A 12,886-nucleotide genomic window follows, 5' to 3' on the forward strand; every position below is an offset into this window, starting at 1 on the left:
CGAATTCACAAGAGACAAAATATAATCTTGTGTGTATTCCAAGTGAATTTGGAGAACAGATCAAGACTAGGCTTGAGGCACTGAATACTAATACAGAATACCTGACACACAGGAGAATGAAAAGATCATTATGAATGAAGTAAAATTACATAAAAAAGACTGAAAAGATAAAAAGTTAATAATGTGTGTCAGAAGAGACTGACACTTGCTCTGTCATGGAGTAACTAAATAAAAATATCAAAGAGAAACTCAAGAAGTGTAAGTACAGTGTTATTATGGAAAATGTAACCATCTGGAGTTGGAAAACTAAACGAACATGCTCAGTATATGTTGAAAAGAAACAACTGGAGAAAAAAATAAACCTCAAGTTAAAATTTAATAGATTCTATGTAAAACTTATGTGACAGTTCATGAAGCATTAAAAAATGGTGGAAAGAAAGCACAGAGTCACTGTGCCAAAAAGAATTAGTCAATATTCAACAATTTAAACAGATAGCTTTTAAGCAAAATCCAATCATACTGGAGCAAGAAGCCCAAACTGTACTGAAGACATTAGCAACAAATAAGGTTCCAGGAACTGACAGAATACCAATTGAAATATTTCAACATGATAGGGAAACACTGTAAGCATTCACTGACTAATGCCAAGAAATTTAGAAGACAGCTCCTGGCCAACCTACTGGAAGATATCCATATTTGCAGTCATTCCAAAGAAGGTTGACCTAACAGAATACAGAAATTATCAAACAATATAATTAATAACACAATCAAGTAAAACATTTTTGAAGCTCATCCAACAATGGTTGCAACAGTGTGTAGAAAGAAAACTGCCAGAATTTCTTGCTGGATTCAGAAGAGAACATTGAACAAGTGATACCTTATCTGATATCAGCTGGATCTTCGCTGAAAGCAGAGAATTAGCAGAAGGATATTTACTTGTATTTTACATTATGCAAATATATTTGGCTGTGTAGATTACAACCAACTATGAATAGTATTTAGTGAAATGGGGATTCCAGCTCATTTCATTGTGCTCATGCAGAAACTGCCTATGGAGAAAGAGGCAATAATTAGAACAAAACAAGTGAATACCGCATGGTTGAAAACCAGGAATGTGTGTACCCAGATTGTATCCTCACACATACGTACTCAATTATATGCTAAGCAAATAATCAGACAACTGCACTATATGAAGACCCTCACATCAGGTTTGGAGGAAGGCTTCTTGTAACAACCTGCAATATGCAGATGGGACAGTTTTTTGATGGTTAGATTTCATGTCAACTAGTATCTGGATTACAGTGTAGAGGTGGAGTTCAACCTATCAATAACAGCCTGATGATGCTTCCTTGTGCCCTTTATATGAGAGCCATTTGGAATTTCTCTCCCTCTTCCATGCCCTCCACCTTTCCTGTTTGCCTGTCTCTCTCCAGGTGCAACTCCATGTGACTATGAACCTTGGGAGCTGCCAGCACTTTGCCATGTTTCCACTGATCTTGGATCCATGTTGCTCTGCACACATCCGTGATACACCCACCAATGTGTTTGTCCTGCTTCCTGTTTCATTTTTTCATATAATTGATCTGCAGTGGCATGGGTCTAAAGAGGGTGCCTGCTTGCATCAGGCCCATAGATTTGAGTTCGATTAGACTATGAAACCTTCTTGATATAAAATTTACCTATGGATATATGAGTACTTTCTTATACACATACATGCCACTTATTTTGTTTCTTTACAATATTCAGGCTAACATAGCCTTCTTTTGTTGAAGTTAAAGAGGATTTATTCATTAGCTAATGAAGCTCAAGGAGTACAGCCTTCAATATGAATTGAAAGTCAATGTAGAAAAATTTAAAATAATCAGAATTGGAACAATAAGGAACATGATGAAAAGTGGAGAGAAAAAAGTTGAACTTGTCAAGGATTTTCAATTGTTTGCATGTACAAAGTTTTTATACTGGATTGATTAGACAAATCCAGGGACTCACATGTATGTATAAGAAAGAGCTTAAAAAAAAAAAAAGAAAGAGCTTAATATCAGAAAAATTGTACTTTAAGAAAATATCCAAGAACACTCCAGATCAAGTCCATAAGTCTGATGTTAACGTATAAGTCCAATACTAGTCCAAAAATCATTCTGCAGACTCATGCAGTAACATGCAATGATGCAAAATGAAGGAAGATCAAGTCTGGTGGGTGCAAAGTCTTGTGGATCCCATGATGTTGAAAACATTTTAGCACTGTCATGGGTCTCCACATGGCTCCTCCAGCTCTCCAAGTGTGGCTTTTCAACAGAATGGTGAAGCAGAGATATAGGGATCTTCCAGGTCTCAGCAAGTCTCCATGTGGCTTGTCAACAAGACAGAGAGAGAGAGAGAGAGAGAGAGAGAGAGTTCCCAAAAACCTCATTAGCAGACCATGCCCTCAAAGGAGGCCTCATCAGATTATGACCTGATTGACAGGCTAGACTTCACCCCTTCACTCTTAATACCCTCAAGGTGGATTATGTAACTATCACAAACCAAAGCTCATGGATTCAGCAGTTAAGAAATCAATGGGCAAATTGCATGTGGTAAATCCACTGCACAAGAGTTCTTTAAAGTTTTGAAGAGTAAGGATATCATTTTGAGGACTAACATAACCCCCACCCAAGCCATCATATATTCAATACCCTCATATGCAAGGGAAAGCTGGACATTGAATATAGAAAATTGACAAATCCTAATGAATTTTAGTTCATTTGAACTGTCATGCAGGTGAAGATATTAAAGGTACCATGGACTAACAAAAATCAAATCCAAAAAACAAATACCTTTGAAGAAGGACAACCAGAATACTTCTTAGAAGCAAAGAAGGCAAGATTGCATTTAATGTACTTTAGACATATTATCAGGAAAGGGAAATAAGACATCCCTGCGGAGGAGGGGGTGGAGGAAGAAACATCATATTTAGTAAAATAGAAAGTAAAACAAAAAAAGAGAGAGAGCCTTGACGAGATGGATTGACACAATGGTCATAACAGTGGCCAGGCAGTGTTTTATTCTGTGTACACAGAGTTGCTATGAGTTGGAATGAACTTTATGAAACCTAAGAACAACAACATGGAAGACATGAAAATAAAAGTTATAACTTCTGTATTTATATATGTAATTTGTTCTTACTTTGAAGATATTAGAAATTCTGTAGCGGAGTAGAATGATATCCCTTATGACTGTCGTTTTATAAGAAGAGACAACAGACATGTTGACGGAATCACACAGAACTAAAATACCATGTGAAATATATACATAGGCCAAGGAGTACATACATGTTTGTGGTTATTAGGATATCTACTATACAAGGAAGAATATTTACTTAATGTTTCAGAGTGGATATGGCCCTGTAATACTCTATTCAGACTCTAAGTTTTCAAAACTTTCAGGCAATAAATGTATAATTTATAAGCCACTAACTTACATTATCTTGTGGATGCAGCCTTAGGTGACTAACAGAGTTTGATACCACAGTGTGGGGTGCTTCAGTGTCAGATATGTAAAAGGGTGGAAGTGGCTGTAAAATGTGATAAAACCTGAAAGAGTTTTAAGAACTTGATAGAAAAAAAATGACTGAATTGTGAATATTAAAGGTGATTCAATTGAAGGCTCAGGAAGGAGTTAAAATACGTTTAGCAAAAGCTAATATTATCATGAAGAGAAAGATGAGTAAAATCTAGTTATTAAAAATTTTTGATGAGTCCTTGAAAGGAAATAATGAACTTATAATTGAACCCTGAATGAATATATATGTATTAATATAACATGACAAATAACTCTACTTTATTACATTGAAATATTTTATAGAATATGTAAGTGGTGATCTTGGAAGTTTGATTAAGCAGATTTCTAAGTACAACCTTGAAGTTAAAAATTAAGTAGAAATGCTTCATAAAGAAAGTCAAGCTTATATGGCTAGACCACTATTTGCTAAAGAAATAAAAAGGGAGTGAGAAGGTCGATGAAACACTCCTACAACTGGGTACCTCTACATCAACCAGCTGAGAATCAACACAGCAGAATAACCAGCAGCCATTGATCACAGAAAACAATTGTAAATTAAGTAACAGAAAGCTTTACACCACAGAATCTACAGGAGCAAACAGAGAGAGAGGGTAATGCCTGTTCACAAGTTGCCCACACTATTCTGGGAACCCCTCTTTACTCTGTGGGCAAGAATGTTCTGATCAAGCTAGATATTCTCTCTGTGCCCAGCCAGAAAAACTGCCAAACTGTAGTCTTGTGATCTCGCTGTGCCCCATCAATAAGGAGACTTTGGCCAAGCCAGAGTCTCTCTTTCCTTGCTGGGTCCTGAAACACCTTGTGTGCATGTGGCTACTCTCCAGATAAACTACGGGCTCCTTTGGAATGCTGCCAGCAAAAGGCTTGCCCGGCCAGCTAATCCCTCTGTGACCTGTGAACAAGCAGCATCCAGTCAAGCCAGGAATACTCTCCAAGCCTGATCAGCAAAAGGCCCATTCCCAGTCTTGTGATCCCTTCATACCTTGCCAGCAAGCAGTTCTAGCTGAGTTAAGCATTCTGTCTGTGCCCCCTGAGCAAGAAAGAACAACCCCACACAAGCAATCACTGAATGTCCCACAAGCAAGCAGGATCTGGTACAGCTGATGTGCTCATTCTGCTTAGTACCAGGACAAAAGTCCAGCCATTGCCTGGTGACCCACCATGACCTATCAGCAAGCAGGATTCACAATGGCTTAGGCACATGTGGAATTTGTACATGGTTCAAGACACAGCGTGTGAAGAGAACAAGGGGATGCTGGGTGGTTTAAAATCAGGAAAGCCGTATCTCAGGGTTGATTTCCCTACCACACTTATTCAATCTCTATGCTGTGCGAATAATTAAAGAAGTTGGAACCTAGGAAGAAGAATGTAGCATTATGATTGGATGAAGGTGTATTAAAAGCCTACCATATGCAGATGGCACAACTTTGCTTGTTTAAAATGAGGAGGACTCACAGATAAAGCATTTACTGTGGAAGAATTGCAGCCTTTAGTATGGACTATAACTCAATCTAAAGAAGACCAAATCCTCATAACTGGGCCAATATATAACATCATGTTGTATGAAGGAAAACTGGAAGTAATCAAGGATTTTATAGGGCTGGGATCTATAATAAATGCTAATTTGAGCAGCAATGAAGAGATAAACAAATGTGTTGTATTGGATAAATCTGCTGCACAGGAAGTCTTTTAGATTATTGAAAAACAAGGATTTTACTTTGAGGATTAGGGTGTGCCTGCTCCAGGCCATAATACATACTTTCAATTGTATTTGAATTGTGGCGCTGGACAAAGTACCATGTACTAAAAGGACACGTTGATTTGTCTTGTAAGAAGTATGGGCAGAGTGCTTTTTACAGGTAGGAATGGTGGGACTTTATCTGCATACTCTGAACATGTCAGGAGGGACTAGTCTCTGGAGAAAGATACCATACTTGGCAAAATAGAAGGGCAGCAAAAAAGAGGAACTCCTTCAAGAAGATGGATTAACACAGTGGCTGCAACAATGGTCTCAAGCACAGGAACAGTTATAGGATTGAGCATGCATGGACTGCCTTCTTTTCTGTAGTGCATAGAGACCCTATCTGTCAGAAATGAATGTATGGCAGCTATCAATAACATCAACAAGTTGGAGTTGAAGCTGAAGGAAATTAAAACAAATCCAGGGACAACAAATATAACCTTGATTCTATCACATCAGAATTTCAGGCACATCTAATAATAAACATGGTACTTTGATCACAAATGACAGAAGACGATAAGCCATGGGATATCATGAGTGTGACATAAGGAACGACGACGGTCGTTAAAGAGGCAGCAAAGGAAGAAAAGATCAAAGGTGTTTTTAGTCATAGACTAAGAGTTAGTTAAAGCACATGGAAGAAATGCGTTGCTACTGAGATTAGAGCCAACTCAAAGGCTATTACGAACAATACTTTTACCAAAAATTATTTTCCAAGTTGTCCCCCCTACCCTCATATTTTTTCACAAACTACTTTTATGACTTATTTGAACTATTAAGTTAGGTAGCAATGGAATTGCTGCCCCCACTACCACCTCCACATGACACCCTCCTCCACCCCTCCTACCACCCTGCAAAAAAAAAGGAGAGAAATCAAGATGAGTGCCTCCCTGCCCCTGGACCAGGGTCTCCAAGTGGTAGTGCAAACTGAAGTCAACCAAGAAGCACCCTGGGAGATCTGAGAAGAGGGTAGAAAACTGGCCAATAAAGGAATTGAAAAGGTTTCGTCCTATTTGGAAGTTTCTTTTTCCTGATTTAGTATTTACCTGGTATAACAAATGAGTGACTAGTTTTCTGGGTTTTAACCAAGTTATTTGGACATTTCCTGCTTATTTTTTCTATATTTCCTTGGAGATTTGGAGTTTGGGCTAAGAGCAGCCATTCCCCCAACTAAGTGAGGAACAGATATTTTAAGTTTTCTTTGTTCCCTCCATGACACCAGACTCTGTGAAGTGGTTTGGTGACTTCATTATGATGGTGGTATGATATGCCATAGAATCATTTCTGACTCATAGTAGCACTATGTAAACAGAATAAAACACTCACAAACTTTGTGCCAACCCCACAATGGTTATGCCTGAGCACATTCATTGCAGCCAGAGAACCAGTTCCTCTCACTAAAGGACTTTCCCTTTTCTGCCCTTCTACTTTACAAAACACGATGCCTTACATGACGTCGTTGTCCAGGGATTGGTCTCTCCAATAACATGTCCAAAGTACATGAGGTAAAATCTCACCATGCTGGTTTCTAAAGAGAATCCTGGCTGTACTTCTTCCTAAATATATGTGTTTGTCCTTTAGTACTCCAAGGTACTTTCAATATCTTCACCAGCACCACAATTCAAATGCATTAATTCTTCTTTGGTTTTCCTTCTTCAATATCCAACTTTCATATGCACATGAAGCTAGTGAAAACACATGGCTCAGGTCAGGTGCATTTAGGTCTCAAAGTCACATCCTTGTACTTCAACGCTTCAAAGAAATATCGTGCAACAGATTTACCCAGTGCAGTGTGTCCTTTGGTTTCCTGACCGCAACTTTCATGAGCATTGACTGTGAAGCCAAACAAGATGAAATCCTTGACAACTACCATCTTTACCCCATTTATCAGAATATTCCCTATTGAGCAAGGGATGATATTTTCCTTTTCGTTACACCGAGTTGTTATCCGCATTGAATCCTGCATCCCTAATCATCATGTGGAAGTGCTTCAAGTCTTCGTTTTCAGCACGCACAATTGTGTCACTTGCAAATTGCAGGTTGTTAGTCAATCTTCCTCTAATCCTGATGAAAGATTCTTTAAGCTTCTCAGATTATTTGCTCAACATACAGACTGAATACAATTGTGATGTACAATTTACCCGAATGTAAGTACTGCAGCATTCCCTTGTTCTGTTTTAAGAACTGCTGCCATTCAGACACACTGTAACCCTGGCGATGGAGTGGTTATTTGTTGGGCTGCTATCAGAAAGGTCTTCAGTTCGAAATGACTGGCTGCTCTGTAGGAGAAAGATGGGGCTTTCTACCTGCATAAAGGGTTAAGGTCTTGAAAACCCCTGGGGCAGTTCTACCCATTTAGAGGGCTGCCATGAGTCAGAATCAACTAATTGGCAGTGAGTTTGGATTTTTGGTCCATCTATGCACAGTTTCCACTTAAGCATGATGACATAATTTAGAATTCCCTTTCTTCTTAATGCTATCCACAGATATGCTTCATATAATCATATGCTTTTTTATGGTCAATAAAACAAAAGGAAACCTCTCTCTGGTATTCAGCTAGGACACACCTGCCATCTACAATGAATGACATTCCTTATTCCACTACCTCTTCTGAATCCAGCTTGAATTACTGGCAACCTCCTGTCAATGTACTGTTGCAAACATTATTAATGATCTTCAGAAAATTTTATTTGCACGGGATATTAATGTCCTATAAATTCTGCACTTGGGGGATCAATCAGAGGAAGATGGGGCTTTCTAGTACCATAACAATTAACAGTCTCAGAAACTCACAGGAGATGCTCTGAGTTACTCAGAGTCAGCACTGATCTGATGGCAGTGGGTTTGGGTTTTGTTTGAGACATCTTTCTTGGGAATGGAGACAGAAATGAATCTCTCCCAGTCAGTTGGCCAGCAAGCTGACTACCAAAGTTCTTGTTGTAGGTGAGTGAGTGCCTTCGGGGTTTCATCAGCATGTTGACACAGTTCAACCATTACTCTGCAGATTCTTGAAGACTGACTAGTTTTTTTGCTAATACCTTAAGTGCAGCTTGGACTTCTGTCAGTATCATTGGGTATTGATTATGAGCTACCTTTTGAAATGGCTGAGTGCTAGCTAGTTTTTTGGTACAGTTACTATGTATTTATTTTTTTGCAATGCCTCCTGCATCACCAACTATTTTACTCACATAATCTTTCAATATTGTAACTTGAGGTTAATTTATCCTAAGCATGTTTTTCATTTTAGTTTTCTAACTGCAGTTCTTTGAACATTTCACCAAATTACTTCTCAAACTGTTCATTGAAATTTTTAGTTTTACTCTTTTTCTTCGCCATTTCTTCCATTTTCTTTATCTGCTCCTTGATCAAGGTCTGCTCTATGATCAGGAGCATATTTCAGAGTCTTTCCTGAGATTCATTTGTTTTTCCTTTCCTGTCTTTTTAATGACTTTTTGCTTTTTTTATGTTATCCCACATAATATTATGACTTCTATTATTATTAATCAATGAATCAAATCTGTTCTTGAACTGTGCTCAAATGCAGATAGGATATTATCAAGGTCAAATATTGGGATTCATGGATTTTTAAAATTCTCTTTAACTTAAACTTGAATTCACTTATGATCAGTTGGTGATCTGCTCCACAGTCAGTCCCCCTGCTCATATGGAGCTACTTCCTTGCCTCTACCTACATATATAGTCAGTTTGATTCCTGTGAAATCCATTTGCAGGAATCTATGTGTATATTATCATTTATGATGTTATAAAGATGTATATACAATAAAAGTCATTGAACTTTTACGATACTGTCATAAAATCCACAGCTTAGTTTCCATCATCGAGGGTATAATTTAAAACTATTGTTCTTTCTTCTTTGTTGTCAACTTTTGTATTTTAATCACCAGTAATTATTCATAATATAGGGATATGATCAACCTTGTTATTAAACAGACAGAATTGTAGAGTTGATCATGGGAGGTATAGTTAAGCTAAAATGTAATATCATTTGATCTAACATTTGACCTATTTTAGAGTTATCACAGTTTTTTAAAAAAGTGAAAGGGAAATATATGTTGATTAAGCTTCCAGGAGATTCTCTCTGATCATAGGCCAGGGTGTAATAACGTCGTTCGGATGTGAGTGCATTAACAAGTGGAAGGCCGCAGACGCTCTTAAGCTAACGCTCGCTCGTTTGCTTTCCCTTTGATGCTTTCTAACTTTACTCTAGTTTTGATTTCTTGGCTTTCTTTTCTGTTGAGATTTTATCTATTTCATTTTGTTATTGTTGGCTTTTTTTCTCTTTTGTGAGTTTTTTTCTCTCTCTATCTCTCTCTGTCTATCTATCTATCTATCTATAATTCTATCATTCTATCTATAATGTAGGATGGATAAAGTTATAGAAGCAGTATGGATTAATGGTTTCTTTTGGGCATGGCAGGGTCAATTGGGAGGAAATGAGAAGCTAATGAGTACAATAAAGAATAAAATGTCCTAAAATTAGTTATAGCGGTGATTTTACAAGCTTTCTTATGATTGGACTATAGAATTCTGTTATGTAGATTATATGCCAAGAAACTGTTAAAAATAAATATCAATGTATCTTTATTGCATGTTTTATGAATTTTAAACTGAAAACTATTTTAGAATTCTTCAATTTCTGAATCACTAACTTTAGTGGTTGGTGCAAACTTTGAATAATAATTGAATTGACTAGATTTCCTTGTGCGTATATAGATATTGCATTAGGCTGGGTTGTCTACAAAAACTATACCAGTGACACTCATGTATAAATAAAAAAAAACTTTCTATCAAGAAGGCATCCCAGCCCAGTGTAACCCAACTTCAGAGCCAGAGCTCTCTTCCGACTCATTCACCAGCTGCAGGCCAATGAGGCACGAAGGTGAATCAAGGTGCAAGGGGATCACAGACTGGTAGATTTTTCCAAGGTAAGTGAAGAAAATGGCAGGGAGATGTGTGGTGTGTGTTTGTGAGTATGTGTGAGAGAGAACGAGAGACAAAGACAGAGGTGAGTGTGTGTGTGTGGTGTGTGTGTGTGTGTGTATGTAGAGAGAGAGAGATAGAGAGAGAATATTGTAAGAAGTTCACATCCCAAAGGAGGTATCATCAGAATATATCTGACTGATAGGTTGACTTTATCCCGACACTTTCATCCAGGTACACATTGACATAAAGTCTAAACATTACATCCCAGCTGTAAGAACAGTAACTGGGATGTTAAAGGATAGCCTTAAAACAAGCATCATCTAAGTGAGTTGTCAGTACGTAGGCATGGAAGAAGCATGCTAGGCTATGAGATCCAAGGATTATGAATAATAAAATCTAAATCAGAAGGAGTAAAGAAAATCGGAGTTTAAATTTGGAATAACGAATTTGCTGAAGACTATATATGACAGAGAAAGTCCAAAATCCATTGCAGTATCCCCACATCAATTCAGCCTCCATTTAACTCCTTCTGACCACAGTCCAGCAATGTGATAACCTTGCTATCAGACAGAGCACATTCTGAAGTCAATTAATGCAGATGTAGTTAGATTAAAACACGAAAACTTCCACTTGATCATCCTTTTGATCCATTTTATAGTTTTTCAGTTTTTTTCTGCTATCTTTTTGATTAATATTTTGTCTTTGTTGTTTTGTCTCTTGTTTCTATTTTGTATGATTTTATGTATATACAATCCAGAATAGGTAAATCAGTAGAGATAGTAGCTGGATTAATAATTATTTAGGGGAATATCAGGGAGGTCTGGTAGAAACGGGGAGCTAACAACATTGAGTATGAGAAATATAGAAAACTTCTAAAATGGATTGTAGTGATGATTTGAAACCCTTCCTAATATGATTGAATTATTAATTTGCATGCTATGTGAATTATATGCTAATAAAGCATTTAAAAAGGAAATGACACACTTGTAATCTGAGGATTTAAGACCTAAAATTCATGGTGTCTGAGGAAACAGAAGACAGCTGTACCTAGATTGTTGAACTGTTGGTAGGCAGACAATCATGGTCTCACTACATCAATGCCATATCTATATCTATATCTGTATCTATATCTATATTTATATCTATCTCTATCTACATCTACATATATATCTATATATCTGGCAAACTGTGACAGCCATTCTCAATGAATACTATTATAAATTTCCCTGACAACCAACTCCCATAGTTTGTGCAGATAGTATCAAGCCACAAAAGGAATCATTTTGTACACATGGATAATTCAGGTACTGCTATTTGGAGTTAGCCTACATTGATTGGCCCAATATCCCTCTCTCAACAATGCTTCAAAATTACTAATAGGGCTAATCAAAGACAATATTAATGGAAGATCTTTATGCCCCAGGGAGATGATCATAAGAATTTCTGCTATAAATTAATAAAGACGTTTGGAAAGGGAGCCACAGACATAAAAAAAAAACAGATTCAGCAATGGTTTGTGGGCTCATACTAAATCCTAGCTTGAATTTGAGATCATTTAGTTTTACATCATGGCCCTGCTTGATAGGAACAAGAAGTTATGGGTGATATAGCAAAGCATGGTGAGGAAATTATATGGTTCCCAGCTATCAGAAAAACTACCATCTGGAGTCATAAATGCTTTTGTCCAAACAGGCAGCCATCTACGAAGATGTCATTTAAATCCACATGGAAGAAGCACACTACCATCATTCACTGGAGGATTGTAACTCACATAAACAGACGTTGAAGGAAGCAATAGTAGGAAGCAATAGTATCAGAGCCTGAATTGTGAGGATCTGGTTTGCAGAAGGCTGTAGATGACACTGGGAGCCCAGGGGTTTCCCTCTCTCCACAACTGAGGAATCAAAGGTAAAAGGTCACTAAACGGACTGACTGGGTAATTTGATTATAGACGTCAGAGGCATAATCCTGACTTCAAGAGTTAAAATTGATCAACAAATTCCCCTGTGATGCATGCTGAACCTGGTCTGGCATCCAACGGCTTATGGATTTGGTAGTTGTATTGTTTAGTTTTCTTTTTGAGTGAACACATCCGGGGGTATCTCAGGAGTGTTATGTCACTGGGGGTCATTATCTTGAAGTTGCAGTAACTGTTTTCTTCATTTTGTTAGTGTATGAAAACCAGGACTGATGAACATCTAGAGATGGCAACTGGAATAAAGGTTTCCGGGGAGTACAATGAGTGGGTGGGTAGGTACATGAACAGGAGCTTATGTCAAGATGTTCAAGAAGGAAAAGCATGATATGAATCTGATTTTATAGCAATTGTATGATACTGCTTGATGTTAATGACTTATGGAATGATAAGGTGCCTGTATTAGCTCCCAATAAAATGTTTTTGATAAAATAAAAATAAATAAATAAAAACAGTGGCAAGCCTTATCTGATAATGGTAAAATTTAAGGTCTCAAAATTCTAATTTAGTTGTGTAAAATTAGTCAATGAAACAGAGAATGATATTTCAAGATAGATGTTGTAAATTCTATTTTGACAATGAAAGTGATTCCATTCCTCTTGAACTTGTCAACACTGATACAGTAGACCATGTAATTAACTGATTGGAAATGGCTTCCTTGAGGCTTCCTC

The sequence above is a fragment of the Tenrec ecaudatus genome, chromosome 3, assembly GCF_050624435.1.
Source record: "Tenrec ecaudatus isolate mTenEca1 chromosome 3, mTenEca1.hap1, whole genome shotgun sequence".
Classification (NCBI taxonomy): domain Eukaryota; kingdom Metazoa; phylum Chordata; class Mammalia; order Afrosoricida; family Tenrecidae; genus Tenrec; species Tenrec ecaudatus.